Source organism: Phocoena sinus, chromosome 1 (assembly GCF_008692025.1).
Source record: "Phocoena sinus isolate mPhoSin1 chromosome 1, mPhoSin1.pri, whole genome shotgun sequence".
Lineage (NCBI taxonomy): Eukaryota > Metazoa > Chordata > Mammalia > Artiodactyla > Phocoenidae > Phocoena > Phocoena sinus.
In genome coordinates, this window is record NC_045763.1 from 143,665,573 (window position 1) to 143,684,562 (window position 18,990).

General features: G+C 44.4%; 1 protein-coding gene across 1 annotated transcript in view; it reads left to right on the forward strand.

The window, feature by feature from the left end:
* Window positions 1–15,702: 15,702 nt before the first annotated feature.
* PTPN14 (protein tyrosine phosphatase non-receptor type 14) overlaps window positions 15,703–18,990 on the forward strand; it is a 173,382-nt gene continuing 170,094 nt past the window's right edge. Inside the window, 2 exon segments of the mRNA XM_032633781.1 lie at window positions 15,703–16,059; window positions 16,832–16,921. The gene's annotated coding sequence lies outside the window, so the exon portion shown is untranslated.

Genomic DNA, 18,990 nt, shown 5'->3' on the forward strand with positions numbered 1-18,990 from the left:
CTGAAATTTTTCATTCCTTATTTTAACAAGGTTTTCTTCCGTTGTATGATTTTCAAACATTAGGAATTTTGAAGTCAGACTCTTTTTATATCCTTCATTTACAGTTCTTACAGAAAAGTGCTAGTTTAGCCAGAAAGGGTGTTTTTGTGCTCCTACTAAGGACTATTTTCCTAAATCTTCATGCTGGTTTCATGATTTGATGATGTCATAACATTTTTTGAAGTTTTATGTCAAGGATCATTTAATTTGAATGATTCCTTTTAAAATTAAAGAATACAGAAAAATGTGGTAATAATGTTCTTTCAAGGAAAGTAGCTATTGAACATTTTTCCCAAGTTCTATTATTTAAAAAAAAAACTCCTTTCCTCTTTATCAAAAAGCTTGTATTGATTCATAATTCTGTATTAAGTATAGGAAGTTATCAAAAGCTGACAACAAAGACCTGCTTTAGTCTAAATATAGAAGATTGTCTAAAAAGTTGCCCCCAAAACATGTCTTATTCAACTGTGTGTTATGAACACTTAGCAAACAGTAAGGGCTTATTAAACTTTTACACAAATACAATCATATAAGTGTTTATAAGGAGTCTGCAGAAAAATTGGGTGGAAAAGATACTCTCCTTAATTGAAAAAAAAGTCTCACAAAGAGATTACATTGGTTTTAGAGAACATATGGAGCTGGCTTGGCAGATGGATGGGAGTAGGTGGTACCCGGCATGCAGAAGGGCCCTACAAGTCCATCTTTCTGCTTCTTGTCAGAGAAGAGATAAGATCAATGCACACGCTAAGTGTTTCTCTCTCTGTTTTTAAATAAGGTCCATATAGTTATGATACTTGGTCTCTATTTATATTCTTATGTTTGCTAACCTTTCTTTTCTCCTCTTTCCTGGACAGGTCTACTGTGATTAATTTATCAGATATTTTAATAGAATATTTCTAGCTGAAACAGCTAGTTTTAAAAACTGAATTGACAGGATTGACCAGTTATTTTGGTGCCCTACACACAGGTTACCTATAGACTCAGTTCTCCTGACTTCAAATCCAGATCATGGATCATGGGGTGTGTGCATGTGTGTGCACGTGAGAAGTTATGTATACATTTAATAAAATGTAAAAAGCAAAATCAGTAGTGGAGTTCACAATCTAAAGGAGCCCTAAGCTATATGATACTTGTTTACTTGTTTTAAGTGAAGATTCCTTCTCATCCAATCTAAAACAAATTTTTTTCCTAAGCTTGGAATTTTTATATTGTGTTTTCTCCAAAGGGAGGTACCTTTGAACTTATTCTGATACCTTCAAATCTCAAATTTACTACAAATGAAAATGTAGTTTTCTCCTCTATATTGTTTGGTATATATAATTCCAGACTTTAAAATAGTCTTGTGTGTGTCCCACCCAAAATGTAGGATGGCTGACAGCATTTTGTAGTAGCTAATGCCTCACTTCAGCTTTTTCTTGCACTTAACATATATATCTATAAAATAAAGCATAAAGCCTTGTTCTGTATCAGTATAGAATTAAAGTGATTACCTCCAGGGAATGTTAATATGAAAATGGGAAGTGAAAACAGGCAACCTATCTTTTCATTATGTACCTCAATATTATTTGAAATGAGGACATACTGTTCTTATATTTTTCCTTTTAAACTTTTTATTATTATTAGGCTTTTAACTTTATTATTTCACACTTATACAAAATTAACCAATTAGTATAATGAACTCCCATGTATCCATCAGTCAGCTTCCGCTGTCATCAACTCCTTGCCATCTTTGCTTTATCTGTACTCCCATCCATTCCTTGGCTCCTGTTCTATTTGGAAGCAAAACCCACATAAAACATTTCAACTATAAAATATATATATATTTAAAAGAAGAGGACTCTATTTTTAACATAAAAACAATATCAGTTATCACATCTAAAGTATTTCATAGTAATTCCTTAATATCTAATCAGTGTTCAAAAGTCCTCATACATGGCATAGCTTTTTTGTTTTAGATTTTATTTGAATCTGCATACAGATAAGGCTACATGTTGTGAGAGTTGATATGTCTTTTTTTTTTTTTTTTTTTTATTAATTTATTTATTTTTGGCTGTGGTGGGTCTTCGTTTCTGTGCGAGGGCTTTCTCCAGTTGCAACGAGTGGGGCCCACTCTTCGTCGCGGTGCGCGGGCCTCTCACTGTCGCGGCCTCTCCCGTTGCGGAGCACAGGCTCCAGACACGCAGGCTCAGTAGTTGTGGCTCACGGGCTTAGCTGCTCCGCGGCATGTGGGATCTTCCCAGACCAGGGCCTGAACCCGTGTCCCCTGCATTGGCAGGCAGATTCCCAACCACTGCACCACCAGGAAGCCCCTGATATGTCTTTTAAGTCTCTTTTAATCTATAGATTACCCCTATTTCCCGCCCCCCCCCCCGCCATCGAAATATATTTGTTTTCAAAAAAAATGTTTTCTTCTAGACTTTCCCACAGCCTGCATTTTGCCAATTGTTCATATGCTGATCTCTGAGGTCTGTTTGAACATGTTCCTCTGACTTGTATTTTTTTTTTGTAAATTGGTAGCTGAATCTATCTAGAGGCCTGATCAGGTACAGGTTGTCTTTCTCAAAACAAAATAGTGACAGTCTGATGTCTGATTATCTCTTTTTTTGTGATGTTAGCAACCATTGAAGGTCTTGCCTAGATCCATTACTTTATCAGAGGTTGCAAAATGGTGATATTCTAATTTTATCATCCCTTTTACTTGTTATCTAGGATATTTCCATAAAGTAAAATCCCTCCTCATCTACTGCTTGGTTACCAGTGGTGTCATTTCTTAAGAAAGGCAAGATGAACGATTTATTTCTATGCCTTCATTTATCATTTTTCAAAATAATGACTTGGCTCCAATGATGACTAGCTCGTTTTTTTCCCTTTGTACCATTATGAACTTATGGATTTCAACGCAGTTGAAAATGTATAACTAATTGCTTTTATCACCCTTATCGATGCTAAAATTGGTCCACCTGTAGCCACTGAGAGTCTCTTCAAGGTGGTTTCTGAGTCCTTTGGTTACAACCCTAGTGTTCTTTTGATACCTTTCTTGTACATTTCTTTCCTCAGACTTGGAGTTTGCCATTTCTCTAAGGAGCCCAGGTTCTGTTTAGTGGGAAAGATTTGGAATGAAATAATTTTTTAGTTGGATGGATAATTTGACCCAATCACCCTTCAGCAAACCCTGAGCATAGTATAGGGGTTAAAATCACAAGTGCTGGAGTCAAAAAGATCAAGGTTTGAATCCCAGCTCCATCACTTACAGCTTGGTGATCTTGGGAAGCCTACAGGGCTTCTGGTTCAGGGCAAGATAGCAAAGCAACACAAATTGAGTGCTCTCCCCCGGAGAGATGCCACAGGAGATGAACTTTGGAGCTGTGCTCAGAAATTAGCTGTGGAAAGAAACTCTTGGGGTGGATAGAAGTTGACTTGATCTCCTGGCAGGGAAACTGGCCAGAGGTGGGTAGGGCCTGGGGTCACAGGTAGGGACTCAGTTTGGGGGAAAATGTTTTAGTTCTGTCTTTTCCTCATCCTTGTGCTGCTCTAGGTAGATGTGCCCCTCCTTTGGGTACTGTAGAGGAGGATTTCAGCACATAGAAGCAGTGGGGTAACTACAAGGCAGAGTTTGGATGGGGTATGGTTATGAGCAGATGGCAATGAGTGTATCCGGTCTGACCAGTCCCTGAGAAGGCCCCCTTCATACATACATCTCCTGGCTCTTATCCTCCTGTGGGCACCCACTTATAATACCGAGTGGCTGCCTCCAAGAAAAGATTATTCAGAAGTTCTCTGGAGACCAATTGAGCACAGTACCGTGCCTCTCCCACAAATGCACATAACAAACATACACACCAATTCATCTAGAGCAGCACAAGTTGTTATAGACATCTGCCCCCTCCACAGATGCATTTTGCTAATCAAGGCAGCTAATGGCCCCAAAGGAACAAATACCGAGAACTGTAAGTTTGAGGAACAACAAACTGAACAACCTATACCAGAGAAAACAGAACTCATGGAAAACAGGAGAAGAATTTAAAACAAGAATAATAAATATGCTTGAAGGGGTGAGAGAAGATACTGGAAACATGAAGTGAGAATAAGCCGTTCTTACTAGAAAAGTAAAAGAATTAGAATGAATCCTGACAGAGAAAGACAGTACTGATGGTATCACTTACATGTGGAATCTAAAAATAAAAAAAGTCAAACTCATAGAAGCAGAGTGTAGAATCGTGGTAGCCAGGGGCTCGAGGGTGGGGGAAATAGGGAGAGGTTAGTAAAAGGGTACAAACTTTCATTTAAAATATGAATAATGTCTGAGGATCTAATGTGTAACTGGTGACTATAATTGATAACACTGTATTGTATAACTGAAATTTGCTAAGAGGGGTACAATTTAAATGTTCTCACCCCGACCAAAAGTAAATATGTGAGATGATAGATGTGTTAACTTAATGGGGAAAATCCTGTCACGATGTTTACATATATCAAGTCATCACGTCGTATACTTTTAAGTATCTTACAACTTTATTTGTCAATTATACCACAATAAATGTGAAAAAAAGTTAACTTTTAACTGTAATTATTGAATAAATAATTCAATGGATTGCTTAAATAATGAAGGTACCTAGTCAATATGAGCTGGAAGGTTAGGTTGAGGAGTTTCCCCAGGAGGCAAGGCAAGGGTAAGGGTAAAGAATGGAAAATAGAAAAGAAACATGGAGAATCAGGTGTCAAAGCGTGTGTATTAGGGACCCCAGAAGGAAAAAAAAGAAATGGAGGGAGATCAAAAGTTCAAAATTTCCCAATGTCACAGCTATTAAGTGGCAAAGCCAGGAGGTCAGCCCAGGCAAACTAGCTGGAGTATAGACCCTTAACTATAATTAACTGCCTCAGATATACTATATCAGATGCAAATCTGGAGGAGGAAAACCAAGTTAGGAATAGGGCATAAAGGGAAAAATTATAAAATAAGCAAAAGAGAGGCAGTGTATAAAGTGAGGAACGGAGTGTGTTCCGAATGGGGATAAGTCTGGATGTCTCCTTGTGACTGAGGTCCTTAAAAGCAAACCAACGTCATAAACCTCCCAAACACAGAAAACACCTAGAAATAACAACGAAAACAGACAAGTTATTTCATCTCTCTAATCTTCAATTTCTTCATCTATAAATGGGAGAGTGTAACCCTTACGTCGTAGGGTTGTTGTTAAGATTAAATAAAATAGTACCTGTAGAATTCTGAGCACAGGAAGATAACTGCATATAATCACATAAAAATAATAAAATTTTTATTTATTCAAACATTCAAAAAATATTTGTTGGGGATCTTCTATGCACTAGGCAGTGGAATACAGTGGTGACCAACACAGAGAAAAATCTCTACTTGCAATGGAGCTTCTGGAGGGGCGGGGAGGGGCAATAAACAAATAAACACAAATAGATAATATAATGTCAGTAGTGAATGTGCTACCAAGGAAACTAGAGCAGGGTAAAGGAATAGAGAATGGAATGTGAAGAGGTTCTATTTTGATAGGATGGCTGCGAAAGATCTATCCAAGGAATGAAGTGAGGAAACTTCCAGGAAACATCTAAAGGAGTGGCAGTTCTTGGCGGAGGAAACAGCACATGCAAAGGTCCTGAGGTGGGAGAGTAGTTGGAATGTATGTTCAAGGAATAGCAGAATGCATCCCGGGGGCAGAGGGAGACAGTGAAGAGTAGTTGGAAATTAGATCAGAAAGGTAGCCAGACAGTGCCCAGATCATTTGGGTCTTCCTCTATCACTAAAAATTCAGTTTCTCTTTCACCATTAAAAATTTTTGTCTTTGTGTATTCCACGACATCAAAGGTGCCAATCGTAGAGGGAAGCCCAGGATGCACCCTCCTACATTAGTAAGCTCTAGTGTCTAGGATTTAGAATGTCAGAAGGTACCTCTGTCTCCTAGTTGTAACAGAAGATACCTCAAAATTGAGCTTCCTAGGCAATTTGCCTTTCTCCTGCTGGCCACCAGAAGTATCTTTCGATCTCAGTGGTCATTCCAAACCAGTTCTCTAATTGCCCTTGTCTAGGTCCGTGGGAATTACTCAGAAATGTTTGAAGTCACAGTGCCAGTCACACTGAGTCACCCCTCATTCTAGAAGAGGCAGCCAGGAAGCAGCCAGGTCTTAGGGGAGGTTTTGATTTAGTGATATTGGATTCACTTACATAGCCCTGCCCATACTTGGGGGTAACCCTATCTCACCCCTGCAGGCTGGAGCGTCCATGTTCTTTAGAAAGCCATCCCAAACACGACCTGATCCTTCCCTCCCCCAAAGAAGGTTGTTCCTTGTTGCTAATCACAGCAGAAGATTCCTTTCATGGCCCATACCTCTCAGAGGGGTGTTCTGGCTATAGCAGCCAATGTTAGAAACAAATGCACTCTTTTCTTGCTTTATTTTCCAGTCCTCTCTGAATTTGTAATCCACCTGGAAGTCCATCTAGTTTTTACTTCCATAAATCTGGTAGTACAGTTTGCATTATTATTTATTGACAATTTCACCTAGGTGTTTAAATTACATTAAAAAATAAGCTCAGAACCAAAGAGGCGAGGGAAAAACAAACTAATGAATTACCACTTACTGGGACTTTATTTTTTTTAATTAATTATCTATTTTTGGCTGCGTTAGGTTTTCGTTGCTGTGCGCGGGCTTTCTCTAGTTGCTGTGCGCGGGCTTCTCATTGCAGTGGCTTCTCTTGTTGCAGAGCACGGGCTCTAGGCACGTGGGCTTCAGTAGTTGTGGCACACCGTCTCAGGAGTTGTGGCTCACGGGCTCTAGAGCGCAGGCTCAGTAATTGTGGCGCACAGGCTTTGTTGCTCTGTGGCATATGGGATCTTCTCAGAATGGGGCTCGAACCCGCGTCCCTTGCACTGGCAGGCAGATTCTTAACCACTATGCCACCAGGGAAGTCCCTAGGCATTTATTTAAATGTGGCATTTAGGACACTAGAAGAAGAGTCAGTGGCCCATAAAGTTGGAATCCAGCTTTGTCAGGCTGGATATATTTTCAGAGGTTTAGGGCAGCTACAAATATTAGCAAACACAGACAATGTCAGGAAGAGAGCCATATCTGGACTGGCCCCTTTATTCTGAACACCATCATTTTAAGAAGGTAAAGATAGATACCCTGGCTCCAAATATTTTTCTTCTAAGGTTGGTGGGAAAAGACAGAAAAATGTACATAATGAAGAGGGGGAATCTATTGACTTTTCACTCAGAAATGTCCTGACTTGATTTTTTATAATAGTGTGCCTGGCCATCACTTTCTTTATCTCCTATGAACTGTCCCCCTCCAGTGCCGCAGCTCCGCACAGCATGCAGGATCTTTGTGCCCCGACCAGGGATCCAACCTGCGCCCCCTGCAGTGGAAGCAGAGTCTTAACCACTGGACTGCCAAGGAATTCCCCTGTGAACAATGATTTTAAGATTCTACACAGAATTTCCCTATCCCAGTTATTTTTAGCAACCTGGTACCTATTCCCACTATCATGACGCAAAATGGCAACAGGCAGATATTTTGGAGATGGTTAGACAGGGATAATTACAGCTTTTACTGACCTGCCCTCATGCAGCTCCTTGGAGGTGTTGATGGCTCCTTGGCCAGCCATGGTAAATGCTATAGCTGTGTACCTTCCTAAGAGGTGGCCCAGGTAGGGATATAATCAGGATGAAGAACAGTTTAGCTCAGTTCATGGATTTATGAGAGATTCATAAGTAACTATTCTTAGAAAGTAGGGTATTTCTGACCTCTTGAGTTTGATGTCATGAACAAAAATGACTCCACACTCCCAGAAACCGTGACCTCATGCCAGTCGAAGGCGACCTCCTGTGTGCTAGAAGGACCATGGACCCAAACTGCCACTTCTTGGACTTCATGCAGCTAAAAAGTGGGGACATTAACTCATGGGAATCTTGGGAGCTAATGAAATAAAGAGTAGTGAGAATTAGAGTTCTTTGAAAGGATTTGCTCCCTGATCATATGGCAGCAGCTTCCCTTCCCCTTTTTTACTAGGTGCACTCAGAAAAATATGGGAAAAGAAGGTTTTAAGATAATTGAAGACACGTACCCTGGATATGTGTCTTCTTATTAGTAAAATTTAACATCAGCCAAGTAGAGCTGTCCTCTGATCAACTGCTGTAATGGGGAATTTTGACACTACACTTTTGATGGTTTTATTGCCCCTGTTTTTACCATACAAGCTTGGCCACCACCTAACCCTATTCCTGACATATAATGGTACTCAATAAACTTTGTAGCGACAGGATGGTTTAGAAAGAACATGAACTTTGGAATTAGAGACGTCCATATTTGAATCTTGGTTCTGCCACGTACTTAGGTACTTAAGTACTCGTCTAAATACTGGTACTTAATGTCTTGAGGTCTCATTTTATTTCTCTGTTAAACAACAAAAACGCTAACCTCAATGTATTAGTCTGTTAGGGCTGCCATAACAAAATACTACAGACTGTGTGACTTAAACAACAGAAATCAATTTTCTCACAGTTCTGGAGCATGGATCCAAATTAAGGTGCTGTTGGGCTTGGTTTCTGGAGAGACCTCTCTCCTTGGCTTGCAGATGGCTTCCTTCTCGCTGTGTCCTCACATGGCCTTTCCTCTGTGCACATGTGGAGAGAAAGAGCTCTGGAATCTCTTCCTCTACTTATAAGGACATCAGTCCGATTGGATTAGGGTCCCACCCTTAATGACCTCATTTAACCCTAATTATCTCCATAAAGTCCTTATCACCAAAGATAGCCATATTGGGGGGTCAGGACTTCAACATATGAATTCTGGAGGGACACAATTCAGTCCAAAACACGCAAACACTGTCACAGGGATTACTTCAGACTGTGTATATACAGGACCTAGCCTTGCTCCTAGAGCATAGCAAGTGCTCAATGAATATTGGTTCCCTTCCTTTCAGCCCTGTGTCACTCGTCTCCCTAGGGGGTCACTTTCTTCCCTACACATGAGAAGCCAAGTTTGGCCCTTTGCACAGATGGTGTAGACAGTTAGAGAGGGTGAACAGAGGTTTTCGAGACTTGACTTTGGTAAAAAATGTCTCCCTTCCTTGATTATTGTGCTTTCAGGTGACTCCCTGGCCCCTCCTGCTTTCTGAGAACTGTCCTTCCCACCCAAAGGGCTGAGCCCAGCCACAATAGCCTGTTCCTTCTTCAAGACCCTAGACTCACAACTGAAGCCATATTCCTTCTCTTGGGAATTTGGATTTGAGACTCAAATTTGGATTTTCCTGCTGAAGGCGAGAAATCCAGTCTGCAGAGACAGAATGACGTTGATGATAATATTAATAGGTAACATATTGACAGCTCAAGGTGTACCAGGTACTCTTCTAAGGGGTTCCTACCTATTGACTCACTCACCACAGTCTTACTACTACTTCTTACTACAACCCCATGAGATAGCTATGTTCATCATTCCCCTTTTTACAGGTGAGGAAATTCAGGTGTGAGAGCTTTAGTACTTTGTCCAGGGTCACATAGCTATCAAGTCTGGGTACAGGCAAAAGAGTAAGATAGTATCCCCCCAGCCAAAGGGAGGAAAGCAGAATACCCTCAAGGTTCTCTGGTCCCGCCCCTCTTTCTTTCTTGTTATTCCAAGACAGTTCCAGTATCCTGCCAATATCTTCCTTTTTTGCTTGAACAATAAGGAACTTGTACTAAGACAATTGGCCCTAAGTACCAGATCCGTTGCAGCCAACATTAGAGTATGCTTTTGAGTTTACCAATTACATGTAAATGACTATGAAGAGCTTCCCTCCTCGCTCCCTCCCTCCCCCCTCCCTCCCTCCTTCCTTCCTTCCTTTCTCTTCTTTCTTTCTTTCCTTCTTCTCTTTCTTTTCTTTCTTTCCTCCCTCCTTCCCTCCCTCCCTCCCTTCATTCCTTCCTTCCTTCCTCCCTCCCTTCCTTCCTTTTTTTAATGACTCTATTCCATTACAAAGTTTAAAGTGATTTAAATCGAAATGAAGTAGCCCTCCAGAAGAGATTCTGGAGGTAAAGTCTTCTTCACTGGATGGATGGTGGATGGTTTTCAGCAGTAAGGGGTGGGTACACTCCATTGGCAGCGTGCCCCACAGAGGATATGGTGATGACTGGACGTGTGTGTGCATGTGACAGTGTGGGGAGTAAGCTGTGTGCTCCCATCAAGCCTGGGAAAGCTGGAAGACAAGGTTGGGGCCGAGGGCAGCAGAAGAAGTCAGCAAGTGGAGACCGGTGAGTATGACCAGGAAGGTTGTACCTTTAAGATGTGATTCAAGGTGTGTTTGTGATGCAAGGTGAAATTAGTAGAGAATAATGAATATATTGAAATGGGCAAGATACTTAATAGTGCCTAGGTTTTATTTCTTTTAAATCTTGCTGAAAGTAGTGACAATGTGTGTGAATTATCCTTTCTAGAATATACTTGATTAGCATATATTGCTGTCGTATGGAATTTTTAATAAACAATTGGCTGCATCTTGTACATTTTCCTTGGAAAAACTAGTGACCTGCCTAGAGTGAATCTGCTTGGTGTACATGACTCTGATACCATCGCCCACGTGGTCAACCACAGTTGCCAGGGGAGCTGGCACAGTGTCCCAGAGGACAGATTTATCTTCCTCCTCCCAGCTCGAAAAAACAAAGCCTAAAAATCTTTGGAATTCTTTCCCGAAGGAAGTAACAAGGCAATAATTCATTTGTGGCCTAGGTTGACAGCCATGGATCTGGGGTCCCTCATTTCTTTGACTCAGGTCAGAGGACAGTCCCTTTGGAAGGCAGGGAGCCTTTTCCTGAGAGATGGATAAAGGAAAGAGAAATGAAGTGGAGAGGTAATGTGGTGACCAGAAGGCTTGGTGGCCAGAGATGACGGTGTATCAGGAGTGGCAGGGTTGAGACATGAGGAAAGATGAGGAAATGGAGACAGTATGGGACATAAAAGGGTGCAGGTATGGCGGGCCTCCAAAAGAGGCTGGAGAACAAACCCAAACAGATATTTTGCACTTTCATCTTATCCATGCCTCCACAAAAGTCTCCTGTTATGTTATCAATATTTGAGAAGAGTGTGACTTCCTGTCAACGTGGGGAAATCTGAGCTTTAGAAAGTCACTTTTTGGGAATTCCCTGGTGGTCCAATGGTTAGAACACTGCACTTTCACTGCCGAGGGCATGGGTTCAATCCCTTGTCTGGGAACTAAGATCCCACACGCCGCATGGTGAGGCCAAAAAAAAAAGTCACTTTTCTCCCCCAAACTGAAAGTCCTCAAAGATGCAACCAGGAGGGAAGGACTCAGTCTTCTGTGTCGGAAATGATTCTTCCAAAGCAGACTCCATGAAGTTACCTCTAAAACGAGAACTCCTAATATCACAGCCACCATGGTGCACAACTCCAGGGGATGCCATTCACACTAAAGACTATTTGAACTTACATAGTATTGTGTGCTGTGTGTGTGGATGTACGCAACAGCTCTGCATGATCACGTTAGCTCTTAAAAAAGTCACTAGATAACACAAAGTCCATATTCCAGTCAATTTCCAGTAAATTTTATGGACAAGAAGCTCTGAATGTGTACTACCATTAAAACACTCTTCAAGTTGGTTGTTCTAAAGTGTTCTTGTTTTTCTTTCTCTGCTACTTCATCGTTTTTGTAGGGGTTAAGAATCTAGGCTTATTTTATGATTACTTTTGTTGTAAGTCAATGGTTCTGAATTGGAGGGGTCAGGCATAACGGAATTACTTGGGAAATATTTTCAAAATATACTTGCCCCATATATCAACAGAAGAACGGATAAGCAAATTGTGACGTGGACACACATATACATACACACACATTATATAATTCTATTTATATGAAGTTTGAGAACCAGCAAAACTATGCTATGTTAGTAGAAGTTAGCCTAGAGAGGTGTTACTGACTGAACAGTCACATAAGGGACATTTTTGTGGTGATGGAGGTTTTCTTTTTTAAAATTAATTGATTATTTGGCTGTGTTGGGTCTTAGTTGCAGCACGCAGGACCTTTGTTGTGGCATTCAGGATCCCTTGTTGCGGCAAACAGGCTTCTCTCCAGCCATGGCACGTGGGATCCAGAGTGCGGGCTCAGCAGTTGTGGTGCGCAGGCTCTCTAGCTGTGGTGCGTGGGCTCTAGAGCACGTGGGCTCGATAGTTGTGGCCCACGGGCCCAGCTGTCCCGCGGCATGCGGGATCCTAGTTCCCTGACCGGGGATCCAACCCTCGTCCCCCGCATTGGAAGGCGGATTCTCAACCACTGGACCACCAAGGAAGTCCTGGTGATGGACATTTTCTATATCCTGATTTGGGTGGTGGTCACGTGGATGTATCCATATGAAAAAGTAAAGTTGTAGGTACATTTTTATTGAGTGTGAATTATATCTCAATAAAATACTGCCTAAAAATATTATATATAGAAACATATATATACCAACTGAAGTCTCTTACCCTAGAACAAGGGGATAAGATAAATAAGACATGGGGAGCAGGGGTTACAGAGAGGATGCGTATTTTGAAAAAGCTTCCAATTTCTCTTTTCTTCCATTACTGTACACTGCCAAATACCCTCTTAGGAACTGAAATTACACTTAGGATAAAAACAAAAAATCTCAGACTTCCCCAGTGGTCCAGTGGTTAAGACTCCACGCTCCCAATGCAGGGTGCACGGGTTGGATCCCTGGTTGAGATCCCGCATGCCACATGGCGAGACCAGAAAACAAACAATCTCTCTCTCTCTCTCTACTTATATATGTCTTTACATTTTGTAGAAGGCCCCTAGAGATTGTCAGAGTTTTCATAAGAGAGCCTGCTGACTTTCCAGTTTTCTTTGATTGGGGAACTTATTTTGTTTTGCTTTTCAATGGTTTTGAAGGTATAAAATTAATAAATTAATGTGAGGAACACACTGGAGGTGGGAGGAATCATGGCAGCCCATGAGATTTGGCCTGTATTTGTAGTTTAAATTGGGCTTAGAAACAGTTGAAAGATTTGGGGGGATATTTAATACTGACAAGTTCCTAAAATTACAGAGCTTTAAATAAATGTGTAGTGATGTGTTTAGGGCCTATCGCATCAATCAATCTCCTGTTTACTCTGATGCATATTGAGAAGACTCAAGTGTAATGCAGACAGGAAATGGGTTGCTTTTTTCTTTTATGAAAGAAGCTCGTGACTAGCTTTTATATATTTATCTAGAGAATGAAAGGCTTTTAAAATTTGAAGTGGGACTTCATATTTAAAAAAGTCTTACTTGTATTGCCTTTCTGTGATCTATTCCAAAGAAAGAGAAATGTGGCTGGTCAGATGCACCTTATGGGCTTTTAAATTAATAATGGGTTAATTTATTTTTAGAAGTAAAATTATTTAAAATAAAAATGAATCCACAGGAGTAGTAGTACTTAATCTGATGGTTTTCTATTTTTTTGTTTTTTGTTGCCATTGAACACTCAGCAACATTCTCAACATTCATTTTGATTCTGAAGGCAGTGTGAAGGCAGTCCTTTCCCCAAGACATCCTGGCTTTATCACTTAGCTTCTTCCATAGGTATGCCATCTGCCTGGAGGAGTATACATTCATCTGGTCTGGGAAAGACCTCAGAGATGAACTCGTTCAACCAGGCTCTGACCTCCATGTCACACTCCACTTAAATATTAAACTCAGGCCTAGAGGTGAAGTGTCTTGCTCAGGTCACACGGCTAGTCAGAGGCAGAACCAAAACTGCATCTGCAGACAAGTTCTTTTTCATCTACACCACGACTGTCTCAGCTTGCTGTGCTCAAGAGTTTGGTGTCACAGTGACTTTAAAGCAAAAATATACAAATGCCACTTCCTTTCCTGGAAGACCTCAAGAGGCCTCTCATCTCTCCTACCTTGAGAGCCTGTAGGTCTTTCCTTATCTTTAATCTTAACCCTATTTTGGTTAAATTTTGAAAGGTTTATAAGTTTGCATTTTGGAGCCAGACAGACTAGGGTCCATTATCATAGTTTACTTGCTCTGTGACTCTTGGTGAGACAGGTAATTTCTTCACACTTCACTTTCCTCATCTCGGAAATGGGGATAATATACCAGAGCACATAAAATGCTTTCCACGCTTCCTGGTGAACAGTAAGGCACTCCTTAATTTTCTTTGGAAATCCAGCAAGCCCATATTGAAGCTATCCAGCTATTTCTTGAAAGTTGGAGAAACCGATCTTAATTCCCTTCAGCCTTTTCCTTCCATCCCTTTAAGTTCTCCGCTTCTTTATAATTTTGAAGATTAGCAAATGCTCAGAGAAGTCAGAGTTTTGTGACCACAAATTTGTACATGATGGCTGCCAGAGGCTCTTCCCCAAGAGTCCAGGAATCTTTCTGAGTTGTGGGACACTGAAGGAATTTGAGATAACATCCTCAGTGGCAATGACTTCAAGGACCCTATTCAACCTAAGAAAGGTTGAAAGGACTGGGCTTGAGTAAGACAACAGACCCCTAAGACATCATTTTGGCAATGCAAAGGACCACAGAAAAATAGGCAAATCCTTTAATCTTACAGCTACAGAGGTCAAGGCTTTCAGGAACTGGGACACTCACCACAGGGCAGGTCCGAAAACCCGGGTTCCCCGGCCTGGCTCGGTGCCTGTTCCATCTCACCAGCTTCGTCTCTTTAACTCCACCTCTGAAAATGTTAAGGAAGTTGCCTCCCAGTGCCCACCCAGGCTGGGTGGGGCGATTCTGTGGCACTGAAAGAACCGGGAAAACGACATAGTCTAACTCCCTGCGTGCACTAACTGCTTTTGCGATTCAGGGAGTCGGCGGTGGGGTTGGGGGTTGTTAAGACGCCAGGTCCGGTACCCAGAGGTTCCAGGTGTCCTGGACAGAGAACTTTAAGATTGCCTATTTGGGGAAGCCACCTTCCTTTCTCCTGGTCTGTTTCCCCTGTGCGGTGGCCGCGTGGGGACATCCTGCTTGGAGGGTTCCCCCAAATAAGATGGACTGTCCTTGCTCCTGGTCGGGGTGGGCAAGTTCCCGCCGCTGCCCGCCTCTGCAGGTTGCGGAGATCTAGGTGGGATTTTTTCCTGCTCCCCGCTTTCGCCCCCGCCGGGAGCGGCGCTAGGCGGGGTCGCTGTGGTCGCTTTGCCTTCCCCACTCCCACGTCTCTTACTCCGGGGAGTTTCACCCCGTCCTCCCCGCTCGGCCCTCACCTTTGAAAACCTTCTCCAAAGCCACCACATTAAAAGTGCGCGACTTCCCCCGGGCCTGCAGAAGGAGCTCCAGCAGCCCGGCATTCCTCGGATTCCAGCGCTGTGACGTCCCCAAGGACGCGCGCCTGGGGCTCGGGAGCTGGGGCTCCCCTTTCCGCGCCGCCCCCCGCGCCCCCGCGCACGCCCGCCCAGCCGCATTCCTCCCCGCCCCCGGCGCGCGCCCAGCGTTTCCCCCCGCGCCGCCGAGCCCGGCCCGGGGGTGGGGGAGACGCGGCCGCTGGCGCCTGCTCCGTCCCCTCCCACTCGCACGGCCCCTTCCTCCCTCCTCTCTCGGCCGCTCGCATTTCCTGCCGCTCTGGCTCTCCCGGCCCCTGAAAGTTCGTCCCAACTTTTTCTCCCCCGGGCGGGCGCGGCGGGCGCAGTCCGGGGGCAGGTTGCTGCGCTCCTCCTCGCTCCGCCGCCTGCCCTCCCGGCGCTGGTCCTCGGGGAGCGGCCGCCACTCAGTGGCCCCTGGCGGTCCTTCCCCTCCCACCTAGCCCATCCTCCCGGTCCCAGCCTCCCTCTGGCGGGACAGACCCGAGCCAGGGTGGTTCTCCTTTTCCCCTTCTCCGAGCGCCCCCGCGCCAACTCTCGCGCCGGGATCGCGGCGGAAACCTCCCTCCTCTTTCGCCTCCTTCGGCTCCTTCCCTCCGCCCTTCCACCGCCAGCCACTGGAATCAATTCTTTGGGGGAATTGGGGCTTCGCCGCTGCCGCCGCCGCGGAGGACAGCCTTTCCGCGCGGGACTCCGGGGCACCGATAGGGCCATGTAAGCAGGTAAGCGGCGTCTGGGGCGGGGAGTCGGGCCCGGGGTTGGGGGCCTCTTGGGCGCTTCGGGCGCCTTGCCGATGACTTGGGCAAACGCTGGCAACGCCGACTTGGGATCGGCGGCCCGGGACGCCTGGCAGGGCAGCGGGGGCGCGAGGTGGCCGGGCCGCAGGAGTTTTAAGTGGCGGTGGGAGCCGCCCGCTGCGGCGCACAGCTTGTCTGGGGAGTTAGGTGGAAGGTGAGCGCTGTCTAGAGAGTTTGTGGTGAAATCATACTCTCGCCCCCTCTTCCCCATTCCCTTCTCCTTTTTGGGATCCAGAGAGGGCCTAGTGAGGGCAGCTGGAGATACCCAGACGGTGCGGGCCGGAGGATGAAAACCAAAGACGTTGCTGCCTCTCGGGCTGGAGAGGGACTCTCTCCGCGACCCTCCTCTTGCCCCCTAAGGAGACAGGATCTTGAGAGGGAGAGGAGTTTGCATGCCCTCCCACTAGGCCCCAGCCTAGCCACCAAACCCCAGGGCTTCTTGGTCCCTACTTGGGTGGTCGGGCCGGCCCATAGGGAAAACCTGTGGCCGCATAATTTCAGAACAGCTCTCCACCTCAAACTCTCGAAGTTCTGAGTATTAACAAGTTCTGAGGGTGTTGTTAATGCACCGTCTCCCCTCTCTCCTGGCATGACCGCTACATCTGGGGTTTGAATGCTTGTAAGGGATTTTCCACCTTTTGGAGGGAGCAGTGAGGTAACGCCGCCCCTGTCCCCCTTTCCTCTCCTCTTCCTCTAGTTGCCGTCACCCCCAGCTACAACTTAAGGAGATTGTGGGGTTTCGTCTTCAGTCTGTCCAGGGACTGGCTGTTGCAGGCTCTTTGTGAAGGTGAGGAATCTCTAGACTGCTGGCTGCTGGTGGGTTACAGGATTTCCACCAATGTGTGAATTTCTTCAAATGGGTTAGTTCGCCCATTCATTCAAGGAATCTAGTATTGCAGTTTCCCCTCTGGGCTAGGAACAAGGGATACAAAGATGCTAAAACAAGATCTAACTGCAGCCTCCCAGAGGAAACCCTCGGGCTGATCTAGAAGTAGAGGGTAATGAGAGGGCCTGGGAAGCCTTGGTCGGGAGGTGAGGGGGCGAGGTGTGCGCTGAGCTGAAGAGGATTGAGATGTTGCTCACCTGGAGGGCCGATTAGGAAAGTGCATTTCGCGCAGAGGAAAGAGCTTGTGCAAAGTAAGAGTCATCCAAAAGACGAGTACAAAAAGGTCATACCTAGTGGCTAGCTGGGGGCTGGAGAGGGATTTATGGCCAGTGTAGCGGGGGTAGCATTTTTTTTTTTTTAATATCAAATTAAAGTGGAAGCACTTACAGGAACCAAGTAGCTTCCAGAGGAGCACACATCTCTCTTTTTGGACACGCCTTCATGCCTGATGCTGTTTCTACAACAAGCAGTGGTTGTGGGACCATCTAAATTTTCATTGGCACTAATTGGCCCAGGCCTGGTTTCATTAGAATGGTATTGATTCCCTTTTAAAGAGCCACCTGACAGCAATAGGTGATAATACTGTAGCTTACAGAGCCCTGTATTAAAGTTGCCTTGTCTTTTGGTGATGGCCTTAAAAGCTTGTGCCTTAGAACGATAGGTTAATGAATGGGGGCTGAACAGCACGGCGCTCTTTTGCCTGATCGGAATGGGTGGCCGTGCTGTGCAGTGAGTTCACGTGTGTGTCAATGTGCTTGTTGTAGTATTCTCCACTTTTCCAAGTCATTACTGCCCCAGCACAGTTGGAAGGACTTTCCCTTCCTCTGAAACTTTATGAAAAACTGAATGTCTTCTAGGAGATTGTTGTAGCCTAATCGTCCAGGATTCAGCAGATCCTGCCTAGAAAATTTTTTATAGTACGGGAGCCTCCTGTACGTGGTTTGCCTCTCAAGGGTGCCTCTTCTCGGGGCTGAAGTGGCGTTGTAGTATTTATTATTCATAGTGGCTGCGTCCTGGCTGAGGTGGCAGAAGTCCAGCTTCTGGTGACCTCAGGCCAGTCCATCAGAGTGAGAAGAGAACATTGACTTCCTACAGTGTCGGGTGTTTACCTAAGCTCCCTGCAAACACCATACCTTATCTCAAGAACAGCCCCTTGACGAGGGTTTTCCTGAAGGTGTAGGACCTGCTTGAGAGAAATGGCTCAAGGGAAGCTTTTTCTTGCTAATTCCAGGTAGCCGCCCAGCCTCCATCATTGGCTTAAACACATAGTTAATTTTAATGCTTTAGTTATTTAGGTTTGTGCGGACCATGTGGAACGGACAGCTGTAATGGAAAGAGCAGTTTGACTATTTTCACTTGGAGGAACCTAAAGAATTCAGAGGAAAATCAGAATTTTGGGGCGAATTCTTACTTGTCCTGAATGGAAGAGCCAGAAGTCGAGAACTATGAAAATTTTTTTTGGTTTCCCGGTGCCTTCCCTCCTTATTAAGGGTTTCCATTTTTGGCTCCAGGGAAGCAAACATAAACCCTTTGATTGCACATTGTCCCCCACCTGGGTTCCATATTCTTATCCTTTGTCACCTGCGACCCTGCATTCGAACTTCTTTACTTAGTCACCAAATGCTGTGCATTTTTTGGAACTCATTTGAAGCCTCAGAACAGTACTGTGCACTTTGTTAGACATAAGGCAGGGGAAAGAGATGAGATGAACTCTTTAGTCAATTCAGTTATCGCTGCTCGTACTGATTGAAAAAGAACGAGGGAAAACAAACAAGTTTTGGTAGAGAAGAGGTTAAAGTTAATGTCTAAAATAAGACTCTGTGGTCTCCTCTTATTGATTTAATTCTCTCTTCCCCTGTCTGAGCCCCGGGGAGGGCTTGTTAAATGGTCCAAGGGGTGTGTGTAGCACATTTTGCAGCTTTTCCGGGCTATCGGTATGCTGGTGCCAGGGATCCAGGGTTGGGAGTTCA